This window comes from Pongo pygmaeus, chromosome 10 (assembly GCF_028885625.2).
Source record: "Pongo pygmaeus isolate AG05252 chromosome 10, NHGRI_mPonPyg2-v2.0_pri, whole genome shotgun sequence".
In the NCBI taxonomy this organism is placed as follows: Eukaryota; Metazoa; Chordata; class Mammalia; order Primates; family Hominidae; genus Pongo; species Pongo pygmaeus.
The window spans coordinates 78,764,249-78,777,984 of NC_072383.2; positions in this window are offsets into that span (position 1 = coordinate 78,764,249).

The window sequence follows — 13,736 nt, forward strand, 5'->3', positions numbered from 1 at the left end:
TATGAGATTTTTTTATCTTATGTATCAGGCTGCCAGCTATCATCTCACCCCCAAAAAAGTAGATCCTGCCTAAAAATAAAGCAACACAGTAGAAAGCAGAGCTGTGATGCAGATGTTCCTGAAAACATCATTGAGCATCAGATCCCCAAATGCTTGAATATCTGCTCTTGGCTACACATTACAATTTAGGGGCCGACACATGGTCTTTTTTCTTAAACCAGTATGAGTGGGAATTTTGTTAACTGAAACAGAAATAATCTTGTATAATATCACTCTTTGATCTCTTCTGCTTATTACAGCTAGAGCAATTGTCTCAGAATATTCATCTGATTATGTCAACCATTCTGTTTTCCCTCCCAGTTTATTGCATCCAGGCTAATAAAACAGCAGACTCATTAACATGACCCTCAAAGTTTTGTGTGTCAATCTCCTATCCACCTCTCTAGCATTATCTCTTTCTTGTCAAGTCTCTGCTCTCTCCACTCCAGCCACAGAAGTGACTTTTATCAGTCATCATATTCCCTTTTGCCAAAGAGTTTTATATATTCCATTATCTCTGTCTGAAACCTCTTCTCCCCTCTACTTCACCTGGTCAATACTCATCCATCTTTTAAGCTGCAGCTCAGGCATCAATCTAAGGCAAGTTTTCCCTGAACTCTCATACAGTATCAGGTACTCTTAGTCTATGCTCTCAAAGTACCATGTATCTTTTCTCTGTGTTATGTCTCATCATTGAAATTACATATTAATTTTTGTGATGATTAACATTTGCTTCCTCCTCTATGAAAGCAACAAGACCTGTTCTTTCCCAACCCTGTTGTCCCCTGGATTATAGTAGGAAATATTTACAGTTATGCATACATACATATAATATATATATATATATGTTATCCTGCTATAGTAGGATAGATTGTGTGTGTGTATATATGTGTATGTATGTATATATATATAAAATAAATGAATTGACGTTTCTGAAGCATTTGTTGTTGTGGAATGTACTCTCTTTTTTCAAAAATCTTCATAGGATTCCTTAACATCATTTTCTATTTTTCTACTGGTTCTCTTAGTTTTCTGTTTTATGTTAATTTCTTGCACTGACTTCTCTTACTCTGGTTAATTGTTATATGTTTGTTTCTTAGGTTTCTGTTATGTGGACACCTCTCTTTTTGGTCTGCTGTAGTCCTTTCAATTCCCATAGCTTCACCTCCTATCTGTCTTTTATTGTAGAGATGTTTCTACCGTTGCCTTATTCATACTCTCTTCTTAAGGAAGCTACCCCACATGCAGCTTCTGTTTGGCCTGACTGGTCTTTTAAATAACAGCTAATCAGTGAAGAATAGGCACCTGACCTGAGGGCAACCAATATACAGACTAAGCAATATTTATGAACTGCATAGTTTAATTCAAATATGTGCTTGGAGATAAACAGACTGTTTTTTTTTCCACAAACAGAGAAATAAATCATCAGTTAACAATGAGAATTAAATTGAAAAGTCATGATATGGATGGACCTAGAGAGATTAGGATGGGTCATACACAGACTGAAATTACAGGGGAATAGAAGAGCCCAATGGAGAGTACTGTAAGGTACATTCAGAGACAGAATAGGGCATAGTACCCGCTAAGTGCCTACTATTGTCCTACTGAGGCCTTGGGTAAAAGCTGAGGTTAAATCCCAGCTTTACCACTAATTAGCTGAGGGAACTTAGGTAAGTTGCTTAAATTCTCAAAAGCTGTTTCTCATTTATAAATGTGGATAATAGAATATAATAGAATATAAATCACAGAAATTGTGAATATTGCATGAGATAAAACATATAAAATGCTTAGCTTAGGGACTAATACAAAACAAATATTTATCACATGGTAATTCAAAAAAGAAAATATAATGGTTTGAGGCTTAGAATAAAGACTCACGAATTCCTCATGTGGGACTCTTTGGAACTATCTTGATTCTCGAAATATCTTCCAGCTTTAGTAGCTATGGGCTCAAGTGGTTCCTTTTATTACTCTTCATGTCTCCTATATATGAAATAGCTTGAGTGGATCTGCAACTAAAAGAATCACATTAAAACATCTTCTAAATGCTCATCTGCAGGTTTCTCTACAGAGAGCCATTCATATTTTTAAATGGCCAACTAAACATTTCCCCGTTGGTGTCAATCTCAATACGGACAGAACTGAATTCATCTTCTTATTCTACACATTTTATTTCATCGTGTGGCATCATTTGATGAAAATTTTGGAATTATTTTAGATTCTTCCCTTTCCTCAAAGCAATTAATTTAGTTTGCTGGGAACATAAGGCAAAAGGGAATTGTAAAGGTAATAGTAGTAGTAGCAATAGAAACAAAACTGTATTTCTTCAGGAAGCATGATTTTTCACACTGTAACATTTATAAAATCAGCCTGGGTTTTATGGTTTTTGCCTACATTTAATGAAATAGGACTTCTTTTTTAGGCAAAAAGTTGTTTCAAGTTGAACCTCTTATGATCAATGGGATTTTAGAGTCAAGGAAATGTAGTATTAAGATTAAGAAAAGAAATTTATAAAGGACAGTTATTAAACATTTCTTTTTTTACTAGAAACTGAGTTTGACATGTATTACTAATGTTGATCACTGGTTGATTAGAAAACTACCTCCATTCATAGAGTGACTACTATGACCTGGAAGTGTTTTTGGGTCTGATATGCATTATATATAAACAAGCATAAAAACAGCTCAGGTAATTGGGTATTACTGACTCCAGGCTATTGCAGAGTAAGGGGTTACACATAGAGAGTGTGTGTAACATGATCAAATACAAGTGGGATTCTTATAACACTCCTATTACAGCTCTATGCAGCCACGAAAGTTCAGTGGAAACCTGAGGCAAGGCAAGTATTTTGAGCAAATAACTAAGATTTTGAAAAGGTGTTTTAGTATTCTGGTGTTTTGGAATGAGGAAAGAATAGAGTCAGAAGGACTAATTAAGAGGATTTTGTAGTTGCCCATACATAAAGTGATGTTCTACATCCCTCGCTGAGTTGTACAACACAAGGGGGGTGCTCAATGGAAGTTGATGACTGATTGAACCACTGAGGTTCTGTCTGCCTGATGCCAGACATCTGGATATAAAGATTAAAATCCAGTCATCCAGATGTTAAGGTTACATGATATGTCACCATCAAACATTTAGAAACTTTTAACTGATTGACTGCCTTTTTTACTTTTCATCCAGATAAACAGCATTGAATTAACTCAGCCTGAGCATGTACCAATTACTATTCTTTTTTTTTCTTTTAACTAGCGAATGGTTAATCAGGTTGGCAATGCTGATGAGTCACTAAAAAAGGAATGGTGGCATAACAAACAGGTAAATATGAAAATAAGCAAGAACAAGTAAATAATGAAGAAAGTGAAAGCTTCATCTTATCAGAGATGCATTTTAAAGACTCTTTATTGTGGCTTCTCTTTACAGACAAAAAATTTTCATTGGGTTGAGTGTTTCAACATTACAGCATTATACTTCTCTATGTAACTATTGTTTTTTCACATCAAAGCTAACTCTGAAAATATTTCACAGACAATTAAATGTTAACACTTTCCTTCTGTTAACACTTTGTGTGCTCAGTTAAAATGGGATATAAAAAGTGAAGAACTGTAATCGCATATTCAGGTCACTAAAAGTAAATATTATTCTCCTAAAGGACTATATTGTATGAATAATGTGTTTTAAGAATCCCAATTTTGATAAAACCATAGTGTTATAATCAAGTAATGATGATAATGTAAAATAAATACATCTTTTTTTTTTTTTATTGAGATGAGGTCTCACCCTGTTGCCCAGGCTGGAGTACAGTGGCATGATCATGGCTCACTGCAGCCTCCACCTCCTGCACTCAAGCGATCCTCCCATCTCAGCCTCCTGCGTAGCTGAGACCACAGGTCCATGTCACAATGCCTGGCTAATATTTTTGTTTTTGAAAAATGAATCTCCAAATTAAAGTATATATAATTTGAAAATAAGATCTTTAATTTACCATTGAAGATAATGCTTTTTATCCAAACCAATTCTATGTCCAGATGCTAAACTGACTTGTTAAGTGACAGTTCAAGTAAAACAACTAACTGGTTGTTTTGTATGCACAATAATAAAGAGATTGACTGTTTGGTGTTGGATTTTTTTTTCTTGAAGAAATTACTGATTTTAAAGTTACTCTTTGTAATCATTTGTTTGTTTTTTTATTATCTGAATAGGGATAATCAGAGCTGGGAAGATGAGCTATCTACACAAGGAAGTGACAAGGAGAATTGAGATGATTTCTTGGGTCACTAAACCCAAAACTCCGTTAACTTTAGTTAGTAACACATTTTGGGGGGAGAATTAGTTTGTGGCTAAAGAATATTAAGAGTGTGATTTTATATGTTTGCTTTTTTTTTCTATTAGTTTATGCATTCCCTGAATGCAGAACTGGTCCCTCAATCCCTAGTATTTTTTCTTGATTCAGACACAAAAACGGTATAAAATCAATGTTAATTGAATAAATTTTTGTACTGTCATATAAATTTATACACGAGTAAGGTCTCTGTAGGAGGAATTTAAATTTTTCCATCTATACATGTAGATCAGAAAAGCCATCCTGTTCTAAATGTTATAATCTCTTTCAGAAAGACAGGATATACAATATGAGTAGTCCCATAAAAATTTAGAATGAATTCAATATTAAAAAACGAGTATCTTCGCAAGGACAGCATCATTACAATCACAGGCTTAATAATAGAGTTAGAAATAGTTGCATTAAAAAGTTTGCCAACAATTGAATGGCAGATGTATTTTTTTAATAAAGTTACATGAGGAATTTTGAAAGTCTTTCAGGCTTGCTAAGTTGGAGGGATAAATGGTCTTTAACATTGACATATTGCCAACTCAGGATATCTAAAAGCCCTTTTTAAATTACATACAAACAAAAATCATTTCACCCACCTCTGGGCTGGAATGTGACAGCTGCTTAAAGTAAGCATAGCAACACTACACAACAATGTCAAACAGGATGAATGGCTTAACTAATCAAAAATAGAGCATCAAAGTAAAACTGCTCAAATTAGATTTCTGGCCAGGACAGAAAGGTTAACTGTTCTGTACTGGTATAAAGTCCTTACGATTCTTGATGACTGCAGGATTCATGTCAGTATTGCCAGTCAAATTCAAGATGTGATTTGACAACTTAAGAGTTTTTTAATATCACACTGGGGACTTTTTATGGTCTTTTGATCCAACATGAAGAATCTAGAAGGCAATACGTATGATAGCTAAGAGAATAAGCTTTGAAGAGTGACCCTGGTCAAGTCACAAGTTCTTGTTTTATAAATTGACCAATCTACTTTCCCTCCTGCATGTACAGTCCTCAATACCCACCTTCTCAAGATAGTTTTAGGATGAGTTATATATAATAGGTACCATGCTCTGAAATCAGTTCCTGGTACAGAGAATGCACACCATACTTGGATCTGATTGTCTTTAATCTATTAATGATCAGCAGAATTCATATTAAATGCTGAGGGAAGGAGTTGTGAGAAATATTTTCCCATATACTAAATTTTTCTTAACCTAGGGGTCTAAAAAATTGTTGGCTCAACTGATAGTCTGGTTTAATTTAAGATGCTTGAGCAATAGTGATAGACTAACTACCATAGCCAGAAGTTGTTCAGGTAGAACTAGAGAAAACATAAACATACTAATTTTCCCCTTTTTTATTCCTGCCTACCAATAAATACTTAATCAAAATTCAAAAATGAACTTTCGAACTGTTTAGCAAACGCTGGGATTTCCAAGCAGATATTAATGTTCGGATGGAAATTTATAGATTGCTCTATTATAAAAGTTACTTAAATAAATTACCTAAAATCATTATTCATTTTATTTTGGCCAATTTAAAGTTTTAATGAAATCTTATTTTAACACCAGAGATTATATCTTCTTTACCCCATCTACCTTCTGAACCTTTGTCTTTATTTTTTGAATTATTAACTGAAGATTCTGTAATTTTAAAATGTTTTCACAATAAAAACTTAACTCTGGAATATCAGTAAATATGGGAGCATATAACACCTAAGTATGACTGAAACTATTTTCTAGTGATTCTTAGAGAAAAATATCCAAGTTATATTCTGAAATCATGTACTAGTGACTGGCGTAAGTGTTCTACAATCATAGTATTCCTCAATCCATCTAGGTTCAAATGCCTACTCTAGCATAAGTGATAAGATCATTTTTAATTCTTGCTAGAGTGTAGTAGGCAAAGCCATACTTTTTAAAACCAACGCGTTAACAAAACAGAGTACTGTGTCAAGACTTCTCACTCACTGAAGTTATAATACGCAGGATTCTGTTAGTCTAGTCCTCTCCGGAGGTTAATTCTTAAAATTGCAGCTATTAAGTTTCATGTGTTATATTTACTGTGGAACTTGAAAACATTGACAAAGGGTTGAGCATCTCTGGTATGTCCACTCTAGGTTTGCTTAATGAGCCACATCACTTGCTGATAAGTTATATGAAAGACTTCTATTTTTATGGAGTTTCCTTTACTACTTTATGTATTTGCTTCCAGTAAATGTTCAGCGAAAAGTAATGACATTCTATAGGATTCTACAAATACTATCATGTACCACTTGTACTATTTATTTCCAGTTATCAACATACAAAGAAAGATACTATACATTTGGATGAGGGAATTATAGATATATTAATAATTGCCCCACTGTTTTTTATTTTTTTCCAAGTTTTCTAAATGGATATTTTAATAATGGAAACAAAACAGTTTCACAGAAATGTACATAAACTCTCCTTATACGAACATTTTCTAATCTGTAATTTCCTTTTCAGTTAGTCAACTTTTGAAAGCAGTCCTAATGTTTCATGTGCTCTTTGCGCATAGGTACGTTGAATCTCATTAGATTTGACTGAAAGACAGAAGGATAAGTTGGGGTAGAAGAGAGATATTTAGAGGGTGGACATTGGGATGCTTACCAGGCTTACTAAAACCCCACTGAGATCATACAGAACCCTGGCAAAAAGCTTTGTGAAAGCTAATTGGAGCGTATCTCTTTCCCCAATGCCCCAGTGACCACTCAGACCACCCCCTATAGATTTGCTCTTCCCCAAAGGTACTATTTATACTCAGGCAATCCCTGACAAAGACCATGCTAATTTAAAGACAGAAAAATATTAATTTCAATCACAGAATTTATTCCAAGTCTATTTTAAGGCCAAGAATAGATACTGATAATTGTGACAATAACTCTGCTTTTCACCAGCCTTCCAATGGAACTGTTAGTTTTAGTTTACTGCAGTATAATAGCTTATTTTAACCCCCTTTCCAGAATTTGTATTAATTTTTGCAATTATACAATGTCTTACTTATATATTCAAAAATCTAGTCAAAATTCAAATGTGGGTTTATTATCTAGTCTTTTTTTTTTTTCAGTGAACAGAGACATCTCCTCCTGAAAAAATTAACAGATATTTAAAGTAATTTGGAGAGCATGTCAGAAGTTCTAGGAAAAGACTAGTCTTTTCTGAAGGCTAGCAATGAATCACTTGTAAAGTTTCATAATATCCACAAAAAAATGATATATACTTCATGTAAATTTTTCTAATAGATTTACAGAAAAATTCTTTCCAATGAAAATGATAAGGCTGGGCATGGAAACTCATGTCTGTAATCCCAGCACTTTGGGAGGCCGAAGCAGGCAGATCACTTGAGTCCAAGAGTTCAAGACCAGCCTGGGCAACATGGTGAAACCCCATCTCTGCTAAAAAATAAAAAAATTAGCCAGGCATGGTGGCACATACTTGTAGTCCCAGCTACTCAGGAGGCCTTGAGGATCACTTGAGCCTTGACTGTTGAGGCTGGAGTGAGCCAAGGTCATGCCTCTGCACTCCAGCCTGCTGGTTGACAAAGTAAGACCCTGTCTGAAGAAGAAGACGAAGACGAAGACGAAGAAGAAGAAGAAGAAGAAGAGGAAGAAGAAGAGGAAGAGGAAGAGGAAGAGGAAGAGGAGGAAGAGGAAGAAGAAGCAGCAGTGGTGGAGGAAGAGGAAGAGGGAGAGGCTCAAAAAAAGAAGCTCAGTGAATAAAATGTTTTGGTGAGACCCTTCTAAGTTAGAAAATTAGAATATAGGAAATTGTTGGGAATGAGATTTTGTGGCTTCCATAGAAAGTCTGGCCAGAGGAGAAAAAGAGACAGAGAGGTTACCTGGAATACATTTCTCCATCTCTTCCCCCTCCCTCCAAATCCTTTTCTAGGTTTTTGCTCTTGTTTTCATTATAGTAGCATATACCTTCATATTTCAAATATCCTCCCAGAGAATTCTGAATCCCAAATAACTGTGAGTAATGCCTGTAATGCTTGCCTTCTAAAGGATTTAACCTAGGCTGCATAGTTTATAGCTGATAAACTGGGAGTCAATCTTTCACTGCAATGATGTATTCGCTGCACTAAGAACCATTTCCATTGTAAATTAGTTCTTGAAATGTTGGGTCATAAATGTCATCAGTATCATTACCTAGTCCACTCCCAGAAGCAGCGACTCTGTCAGTTTGCTGCAGGTGCTGGCTTCTAAAAGGAAGGTGCTCCAAACAAAACGCATTAAACCGTGACTCCATTCTTAAGGGCAACTCCTTTCAAATGCCTTTTTACTTTATGCTGCTTGGCAGAGAGATTAATGGATGCCATTTCTGATATGCAACTGGCTTCAGGGTTTTTCCTGTGCCCTTTCAGAAAGAGATACTCTTGAGTGCCTTTTAACAAATATATTTCCCAAATGTTCCTTCTTTAGAAGGCTACTCTAAATTTAGTCAGAATTCAACTTCTTGTGCCTCTGCTTAGAATCAATAGGCCTAAAATACGACGACTCATCAGTGTGTAGAGAACATACTAGGAATTACGTGAAGGATAAGAATCAACAAAACAGGACTGCCCTTGAGGAACTTAGGGTTCTGTAGGGTGAGAAACAATCCTACCCTGAAGAATCAAGAAAGAAATAATAAGCGAAACCAATTTCAGGTATGAGTTACTTAGGGCACTCCTCACACATTTTGAGATGTTAACTAAAGTTTCCAGTAAGTTTATTCACAGTTTGGTGCTTTCTGGGGAACAAATGTTCTTCAGGAAATCAGAACAACATGAAAATATACATTCTGAACATATATTTTTTTGAAGAGTAAAAAATTGGAATGTTGATTCCACAATTTCTATGCATAACAGAAAGGAATATTTAAAGTAGTTCATCCGTTTTTAGTTGTTCCCTTATTTTCAGACTTCCCAGATTAATTTAGCAGAGTATGCGTGAGATAGCCTTAAAGCTCAGCATGCATCAATCTGGTGAAAAACTTTAGGTTCAGCAAAAGAAAACTGTTGTTTCTGTAACCCATCTTCTGATTTTGTAGTCAGGAAAAATTGGAAACAAGTGTCCTGCTCCTTAAAAAAGTCAGTAGGGATATGTGAAAAGCCATTCAACTGGAAGCAGATGTCTCATAAAATAATTCTAATTGGTGCTCAATTAGTTTAAGGCAGGGGTAAAAAACTGTTGCCCCTCAACTCCTGATACGTATTTATATTCCTAGAGCCAGAAGGACATTAAGTGCACTACCTTGTGTTAATAACAAGTATTTACTGAGCATCTACCTTGATATTGTCACTGTGATTATCTCTGGACCTGCATCATTTTACAGGTTATGGAAACCAAGGCTCAGATAAATTAGGGAGTCACCACAAATTTGAAATAAGTAGTAACAAACAGATCATGCCGTTTGGCTACACTGCAATCATTTTTGATTTCAAATAAAAAATGAAAACTTTAAAAATCCATATGTTAAATTTTAAAACTGAAACTACCTGTATTAAGTAATTTAGGGGGTAAGGCAAAGATTCAAATAGATATTGGAAAATCTTAGAACTGAATGTTTAGTATATCAAAATTTGTAAGATACAAACTGCCAGCCAGGTGAGGTGGCTCATGCTTGTAATCCTAACACTTTGGGAGGCTGAGGTGGGCAGATCAACTGAGGTTGGGAGTTCCAGACCAGCCTGACCAACATGGAGAAACCCCATCTCTACTAAGATTACAAAATTAGCCGGGCATGGTGGTGCATGCTTGTAATCTCAGCTACTCGGGAGGCTGAGGCAGGAGAATCACTTGAACCTAGGAGGCGGAGGTTGCAGTGAGCTGAAATCGTGCCATTACACTCCAGGTTGGGCAACTAAGAGTGAAACTCTGTCAAAAAAAAAAAAAGATACAAACTGCCAAGTATCATATTAGAAATCAATACTAAAATTTAATTAACTATTCGTCCAAATTAAGAAATTATAAAAATATTAAAATAACAAAAATTACCAAAAAATTTAAAAATTACAATAGAACAAAAATAATAAAATATAAAATGTAGAATAGATAAGCCTTTATTAAGATAAAATGGAAGTGGTCACAAACATTTTAGGAATGAGAAAGCTGAGAGTTTTGACTGTTATTGTGATTTTAAAAATGAGATTAATATGCAAAAAATGCATGAAACATAAAATTATATACAATATAGTTAATTTCCTAAAACAATATAACTTTTAAAAACAGATAAAAAAGAACTAGAAAACTGTAATAGTCTTATATCTTTAACAAAATTAAATATATAGTGACAAATATCCTAACAAAGAAAGTACCACATCCTGATAGTTTTAAGGACAAATTCTACTAAACCTTCAGTATTATATATTCTTTTTTTTTTTTTTTTTTTTTTTGAGGCGGAGTCTCGCTCAGTCGCCAAGGCTGGAGTGCAGTGGCGCGACCTCGGCTCACTGCAAGCTCCGCCTCCCGGGTTCAAGCGATTCTTCTACCTCAGCCTCCTGAGTAGCTGGGATTACAGGCACCTGCCACCCTGCCTGGCTAATTTTTGTATTTTTTAGTAGAGATAGGGTTTCGCCATGTTGGCCGGGCTGGTCTTGAATTTCTGATCTCAGATGATCCACCCGCCTCGGCCTCCCAAAGTGCTGGGATTACAGAAGTGAGCCACCGCGCCCGGCTTATATATTCTGTTATTTAACAGCAAAAGGTTGGGCGTTCTTAACTTGTATTATGCAGTTGTGAGATAATAGCAGTACGAGAGGAAAAAAAGATCACAGCAAGCTATTCTTATTTATGAACATAGAGGCAAAATCCTAAACAACTATTAGCAAACTAAATTCAAGTTGGATTTATCTCAAATAAGCAATATTTTTTACATTTACAATAATTTATTAATATAATTTAATACATAGAGATTAAAGTAGAAGAAATGAAATGATCATTTCAATAGATGGAGAGGAGCATTTTGCATAGAAATGATTTGAAAATTAGCAAAGCAGGCATTAAAAACACCTTTTTTTTTAATGGATGAAATTCGAAATCATCATTCTCAGTAAACTATGGCAAGGACAAAAAAATCAAACACCGCATGTACTCACTCATAGATGGGAATTGAACAATGAGAACACATGGACACAGGAAGGGGAACATCACACTCTGGGGACTGTTGTGGGGTGAGGGGAGGGGGGAGGGATAGCATTAGGAGATATACCTAATGCTAAATGGCGAGTTAATGGGTGCAGCACACCAGCATGGCACATGTATACATATGTAACTAACCTGCACATTGTGCACGTGTATCCTAAAACTTAAAGTATAATAATAATAAAAATAAAAATAAAAAAATAAATAAATAAACTCAATTAAAAAAAAAAAAACACCTTCTTTATCCCGATAAAGGTATCCACAAAAATCTCAAGACAGACATCATATTTAACAGTAGATTTTCAGAAGCATTCTCTTTTATATTACAAAAGGAAGCTTGTCTACCAGCACTGCTTTTATTCATAGCTGTATTTGATGCACAGCCATAGAAGCAAAGTAAGGAAAAGAAGTGGTATAAGAATTAGAAAGCAAGAAACAAAATGGCCTTTATTTGCAGAAATACAATTGGCTGTGTAGAAAACTTAGATATTAACCAAATTATCAGAGCTAATAAGAATTTAAACAGCTTGTTAAATGTCAGATCTGTATCTGAAAATTAATTGCATTTCTATACGCATACAATAAAAATGTAATGTTCCCATTTACAAGAGCAACAAAAAGTAAAAAAAAAAAAAACCTAAGAATAAAGCTAATAAAATTATTCCTGACATTTTTGGAGAAAATTATAAAAAGAAATTCAGGAATATCTAAATAAAAATAAAGCTATACTGTCTCCACAAGTAGAAAAATGTGAGGCTGGGCGCGGTGGCTCATGCTTATAATCCCAGCACTTTGGGAGGCTGAGGCTGGCGGATCACTTGAGATCAGGAGTTCGAGACCAGCCTCACCAACATGGCAAAACCTTGTCTCTAATAAAAATACAAAAATTAGCTGGACATGGTGGCAGGCACCTGTAATCCCAGCTACTCAGGAGGCTGAGGCATGAGAATCACTTGAATCCAGAAGGTGGAGGTTGCAGTGAACCAAGATCATGCCATTACCCTCCAGCCTGGGCAACAGAATAAGACTCTGTTCTTACTGTTTTTTTCTTTTTTTGTTTTTTAATCACATTTACTCTATAAATTCAATACAACTTCATTAGGGAATATGATGAACCAACTCTAACATTTACAGGAAATAGTAGAATTAGTTCATCATATTCAGAGACAAAAGATGGGGTTCCTTGTTCTACAAGAGTTACTATAAGAGATACAGTAATTAGACAGTTTGACGTTGGTTATGTGACAAATAGACAAGTAGGGCAAAAGAAAACAATAGAATACCTCAAAATAAATAGACCTGCCTTTATGTGGACACTTTATTACAATGATGGCATTTGAAGTTCAATGGTAAAATTGTATGTCTTCAGTAAATTACGCCTGTATATTTTATTATTGGAGGAGAAGGGAAGGGAGGAGAAGGGAAAGGAATGGAAAGGAAGGAAAGGGAAGGGAGGAAGAAAGGAAAAGACAAGAAAAGTTCTACCTCCAAGTAGAATATAAATGTGAGAAACAAAACTTTTAAAAGAAAAAATAGAAGAATATATTTGTGACGTTCAGGTAGTAACAGATTCTTACATAAGACATAAAGTAGAAAAAAATGATAAATTCTTCCACATTATAAATTTTAAGTTATGTTCATCAAGAGATGTAATTTTTAAAAGTGAAAATACAAGTGACGAGAAGGAAACAAGAAGATATTTACAATACGTAACCAAAATATGTATTTTATATATGTTTATTACATGTATATAATCTTTTCAAATCAAAAATAAGAAAGTAAACAAATTAAAAAATAGGTAAAATATATAACACAGAAAATCACAAAAGAAGAAACTTGAATGGCCAATAAACATGTAGAAAGTTAGTCAATTTTAGCCAGGTGTGGTGGCTCAAGTCTGTAATCCCAGCAGCTGGGGAGGCCGAAGTGGGCAGATTGCTTGCGCCCAGAAGTTTGAGACCAGCCTGGGCAACACAGCGAAACCCTGTCTCTATTTACTAAATTTTATAATAATGAAAGAAAAAAAAGAGGAAAGTTTCTCAACCCCATTTGAAATTAAGAAATTACAAATCAAAACTACAATTGGTTATTATTTTATGCATACTAAACTGGCAAAAATTAGTCTGTGACTATTATGCAATGTATACATGCAGCAAAACTGCATTTGTATCCCATAAATTTATACAAAAAAGCAACTGACAACCTCAGATG